A 6,000-nucleotide genomic window follows, 5' to 3' on the forward strand; every position below is an offset into this window, starting at 1 on the left:
CCCAGCGCCAGTGTCCATCCATCCCCAGAGTCCAGCCCCCGTCACCCAGCGCCAGTGTCCATCCTTCCCCAGAGTCCAGCCCCCGTCACCCAGCGCCAGTGTCCATCCATCCCCATCTCCAGCCGTCCTCACCCAGCGCCAGTGTCCATCCATCCCCAGAGTCCAGCCCCCGTCACCCAGCGCCAGTGTCCGTCCATCCCCATCTCCAGCTGCCCTCACCCAGTGCCAGTGTCCATCCATCTCCAGAGTCCAGCCACCCCATCACCCAGCACCAGTGTCCATCCATCTCCAGAGTCCAGCCACCCCATCACCCAGCACCAGTGTCCATCCATCCCCATCCTTCCCCAGTGTCCAGCCGCCAGTGTCCGTCCATCTCCAGCCACCCTCACCCAGTACCAGTGTCCATCCATCCTGAGTCCACCCATCCTGTCACCCAGCGCCAGTGTCCATCCATCCCCAGAGTCCAGCCACTCTGTCAGCCAGCGCCAGTATCCATCCATCCCCAGAGTCCAGCTGCCGTCACCCAGCGCCAATATCCATCCATCCCCATCCATCCCGAGTCCAGCCGCTGTCACCCAGCACCAGTGTCCATCCTTCCCCAGAGTCCAGCCGCCCTCACCCAGTGCCAGTGTCCATCCATCCCCAGAGTCCAGCCACCCCATCACCCAGTGCCAGTGTCCATCCATCCCCATCCTTCCCCAGTGTCCAGCCGCCAGTGTCCGTCCATCCCCATCTCCAGCCGCCCTCACCCAGCGCCAGTGTCCATCCATCTCCAGAGTCCAGCAACGCCCTCACCCAGCGCCAGTGTCCATCCATCCCCATCCTTCCCCAGTGTCCAGCCGCCAGTGTCCGTCCATCCCCATCCTTCCCCAGTGTCCAGCCGCCAGTGTCCGTCCATCCCCATCTCCAGCCGCCCTCACCCAGCGCCAGTGTCCATCCATCCCAAGTCCACCCATCCTGTCACCCAGCGCCAGTGTCCATCCATCCCCAGAGTCCAGCCACCCTCACCCAGCGCCAGTGTCCATCCATCCCCAGAGTCCAGCCACCCTCACCCAGCGCCAGTGTCCATCCTTCCCCAGTGTCCAGCCGCCATCAGCCAGCACCAGTGTCCGTCCATCCCCATCTCCAGCCACCCCATCACCCATCACCAGTGTCCATCCATCGCCAGAGTCCAGCCACCCCATCACCCAGCACCAGTGTCCATCCATCCCCAGAGTCCAGCCACCCCATCACCCAGCACCAGTGTCCATCCATCCCCATCCTTCCCCAGTGTCCAGCCACCAGTGTCCGTCCATCCCCATCTCCAGCTGCCCTCACCCAGCGCCAGTGTCCATCCATCCCCATCCATCCCGAGTCCACCCATCCTGTCACCCAGCGCCAGTGTCCATCCATCCCCAGAGTCCAGCCACCCTCACCCAGCGCCAGTATCCATCTATCCCCAGAGTCCAGCCCCCGTCACCCAGCGCCAGTGTCCATCCATCCTCAGAGTCCAGCCCCCGTCACCCAGCGCCAGTGTCCATCCATCCCCAGAGTCCAGCCCCCGTCACCCAGCGCCAGTGTCCATCCATCCCCAGAGTCCAGCCCCCGTCACCCAGCGCCAGTGTCCATCCATCCCCAGAGTCCAGCCCCCGTCACCCAGCGCCAGTGTCCATCCTTCCCCAGAGTCCAGCCCCCGTCACCCAGCGCCAGTGTCCATCCATCCCCAGAGTCCAGCCCCCGTCACCCAGCGCCAGTGTCCATCCATCCCCAGAGTCCAGCCCCCGTCACCCAGCGCCAGTGTCCATCCTTCCCCAGAGTCCGGCCCCCGTCACCCAGCGCCAGTGTCCATCCATCCCCAGAGTCCAGCCCCCGTCACCCAGCGCCAGTGTCCATCCTTCCCCAGAGTCCGGCCCCTGTCACCCAGCGCCAGTGTCCATCCTTCCCCAGAGCCTGGACAGCTCCAGTCATGGGCTCTACCTGTGTCTCTGGGCACTGCCAGCCTCACGGCCGGGGTACCCGCACCCAGAAGAGAAGGGAGCTGTGATGCCCCGGCGGCCCCTGGCCCCCGTTCCTGGCTGTGGGAGGCAGCGGATCTACTCAGGCTGGGCACCGCACGTATCTAACACGAGAGTCAAACAGCAGCAGCGTCTCCTGGGGCTGTGACTGGGGCCAGCTTTATTACAGCCTGGGCTCCGAACACAGGGCAGGGGTGGCTGGAGCTGGCCCTCCGGGCAGGGATTGAGGCCACCTTGTGCCATCTGTGGTGCTGGGGGAGCAGCGCGGGGCTGACGCTGAAGAGAGAGCCGGGAGCTCACCAGAAGAGCTCTGCTGTGGCTCAGAGCCGTGCCCTTCTGCTCCTCATCCCATCCCCAAGTGCAGCTTGGGCTGCTGGCCCCGGCTGTCCTGCTGCGCCGTCCTCCAGGCCAGGCCCATGGCCCCGTACCGGGCCTCTCCCTGCGGCTGCAGCACGTGCACGTTGTTCTGGTAGCTCAGGGGGATGACGCTGCAGAAGCTGGGCGGCTTCTGGGGGGCCCGATGCAGGATCTGGTAGAGGATCCGCTGGCCCAGGGTGGCCTCGCTCTGCTCCTGCGCCTCCCGCCTGGCCTGGGCCACGCCTGGGAGGGACTTGCTGCTGCGCTGGTCAGCCGCCCCCAGCTGCTGGATCAAGGCGCGGCTCAGGGGCCGCCGGAGGCCGTAGAGCTTGGTGAGCCGGTGGAACTGCTCCCACCAGGCCGGGGAGAAGGGCCCGTGGCGCTGCTGGAGGGTGACCAGCACCTGGTAGAGCGCCAGGAACTTGTCCTCGCCCGGCAGTCGACGCGCTCCCACCTCGGCCCAGCCGGCGCCGGCGGTCGGCAGCCGATCCGGCAGGTACAAGTCAACCTTCTCCCGCTGGCTGTCCACGGGCACCACCCCCGCCTGCTCCCTGCACCCGCTGGCCCTGGGCTCACGCTGCTGGAGCCTTCGCGGCTGGGCCCGGGCTCTGCCCCGCCACAAAGGCACAGGCTGCGTCTTCCGCGGGGCCGCCTTGTCCTCCCTGGGTGCGGCCAGCTCTAGGCTGGACTGCCCCGGCCGGGCCACCTGCTCCCACCACGCCCACTCCTGCCCCATCCTCTCGGCACTGGCCTGCAGCCGGGCCTGGGCAGACACCAGCAGCTGCTTGGCCAGGCTGGGCTCGGGGCCGGGCTGGCCCTGGAGCAGCTCCGTGGAGATGGTGGCCTCAGGCAGGTGCTGCCTGGGGCGGGCCAGGAGGGCACAAAGCGACACTGCCCTGCCCAGGCCAGCGTCCTCCTCTCCCAGCACCTGGGCCGCCATGGCCAGCGTGGACTCCAGCGCCACCCTGTGCTCCACGGAGGGGCACCGCCCGAGGGCTTGGAGCCGGCCCAGCAGCTCGGCGGTGTCGGTGCTCTCCAGCCGGGCCGGGTCGGCCAGGATCTCCAGCAGCGGCTGGATTCTCTGCCAGACCTGCCTCTCGACCCCCCCAGCAACCGCCCCCGGGCTGCCCCTGGCCAGCGCTTCTGGCCATGCCGCAGGGGCCTTGGACGCCCAGCCACTCAGCACTTGCTCTGCCCCCTCGGCCAGGCCCCCTTCGGCTGGGACCCCTTCATCTGGGACCCTCTCAGCCAGGTCCCCCTTGGCCAGGCCTCTGACTGCCCCCTCGGCCAGGCCCCTTTCATCTGGGGCCCCCTCAGCCAGGCTCCCCTCGGCCAAGCCCTCTTCGGCTGGGGACCCCTCGGCCAGGCCGCCCTCGGTCAGGCCCCCTTCATCTGGGACCCCCTCGGCCAGGCCTCCCTCGGCCAGGCCCCTTTCTGCCCTTTTGGCCCAGGCCTCCTGGGCCAGGCACGTGCCCAGCTTGGCCACCAGCTCCTCGGCAACCGTGTCTCTCTCGTGCGGGCCCTGGCCAACGGTGCTGCTGGACTTGCCGAGGCTCCAGGAGCTGCTGCGCTGGCCCAAGGCCAGGCGGGTGGACGCCACCAGCTCTTCCAGGGCGCTGCGGTCGTCGGCCGAGGGGGCGACACGCAGGTTGAGCAGCCTACAGAGGTCGTCCCGCCAGCGGGCGCTGTCGGCGCCGTACCGGTGACTGGGGTCAATGAGGAAGGGGTCGGAGGATTCAGGGCGCATGGCCTGGGCCGAGGGCTGGCTGGGCTGCCAGGACAGGGGCTCGTCTGGCTGCCTTGTCTTCAGCATCTGCCTCTTCAGCGTCTCCTGGTAGCGTTTGGTGCGTGGGTCCTGGCGCGGGCCCAGGGGAGGCTGCCCCACCTTGGGCAGCGTCACCTTGGGCACCTCGGAGGAGAGGCTGCCTGGGGCGCCGGCTGGGCCTTGCCATCTCTCCGCCTCGGAGCTGGCGCCCTGCTGTCTCTCCACCTCGGAGCCGGGGCCCAGCCGCTCGCCGCTCCGCACCATAATGGGGGCTGCGAGGTGCTGGGCCCCCAGCTGGATCTGGGGCAGCTTATCCCGTGGGTGTCTCTGTTTCTTCGTGCCAGGATCGTCTTTGGCTGCACCTGGGCAGGGTGGAGATGGGGTCAGGCTTGCAGTGAGGGGGAGCACCCTCACACTCAGCACCCCCCAAGGCAGGGGGTGCCCGCCCCAGGGCCTGCCCGGGCCCACACAGCTGTCCTGCCCTGGGGAACAGTGCCCCCCTCCCCGCTTGGGCTGGTGGTGAGTGTGAGGGAGTGTCCCTTTGTCCCCCTGGGACTCCAGTGGGGGGAGAGAGGGGAATTGTCCCCCCCCCCCCGGCTCCAGCTGGACGTACCAGAGCTCCTGGGCAGCTGGGTCTGTCCAAAGAGCTGCTGCCTCTTGGCCTGGCCCTGGGTTGGCTCCGTCCTGGCCGCCCCCGCACTCAGCACCTCTGACACCTTGGGCCATTTGATGCGGGTCCCCGGGCCCCTGGCCCTGGGCTCCAGGTGCTCCTCCACCAGGTACAGGTTGTCCGTCAGCCTGGTCTGCACTTCAGCCAGGAGGATCTCCAGTTCTGTGACGCCGAGCAGGGCTGGTGCCCACCCTGGCTTCTTTGCCTCAGGCCCTGCTGGCCCCAGCCCGTACGGCACAAATGTCCCGCTGATGGTGACACTCCTAGGGCGGGCAGAGCAGAGAAAGCGGGTGAGGGGCATGGCGGGGGGAGACAGCGCCCGCTGGCGTCTGATGTCACTCAATGGTGGGTCTAGCCCATTGGAGCCCCAGCCCCTGCCCGGGTCAGTGCGGAGTCACAGCCGCTGACAGCAGGAGCTGGGCTAGGAAAGCCAACCCGTCCTTGCACGGTTTGTCTGGAGTTGCTCGGCCGCTTTCGCAGGCCCAGGCACCATCCTGCAGCAGCCATTGGCTCCCCTCACCCTGCGCGTGGGCTTAAGGTGCCTTTCTGCTCCATTTCTGCTTCCCATCTTCCAGGCTCTGTCCTGCCCCCGTGAGCATTTAGAGCAGCCTCAGGGCTGCTCTAACTCACATTCACCCCATCGGACCTGGAGAGGGCAGAGACTCACCACAGTGCAGCATGACCCAGCTATGGCCCTGATCCACCCCCTGTGAGCCTGGGCAGGGGCAGGGACACAGAGAATAGCCACAGTGCAGCACGCTCCAGCTGCGTCCCCAACCCACCCCCTCCGCTGGGTCCTGGGAGCAGGGCCCCCATGCCAGACCCACACCGCCTGGGGAGGCTGCTCTGCAGGGGGTGTCCCACAGGGCTGGTCCCGCCAGCGCTTGGCACAGCGGGGCCTGAGTGTGAGTGAGAACCGGGGGGGCGGAGAGAGAAGGACTGGGCATGTGGGGCACTCACGGCTGCTCCTTGGTGGGCATGACCTGCCTCTTGATTGCCTTCTGGAGGGCGAACTTGTCGGTGATGCCGGCAACGGAGGTGATGAGCGAGCGGGCCTGGTCCCGCACCTGCCAGTCTGCGTCCAGCAGGGCCCGGGCCAGCGGCACCACATCCCTGTGACTCAGTAGCGCCATCTCGCCCAGGGTCTCCCAGGCCACCTGCCGGGTCCGGCCGTTCTCGCTGGCAGTGCCCTGGTAGAGGCAGGCAGCGGCCTC

This window comes from Gopherus evgoodei, unplaced genomic scaffold, assembly GCF_007399415.2.
Source record: "Gopherus evgoodei ecotype Sinaloan lineage unplaced genomic scaffold, rGopEvg1_v1.p scaffold_48_arrow_ctg1, whole genome shotgun sequence".
Taxonomy (NCBI): domain Eukaryota; kingdom Metazoa; phylum Chordata; order Testudines; family Testudinidae; genus Gopherus; species Gopherus evgoodei.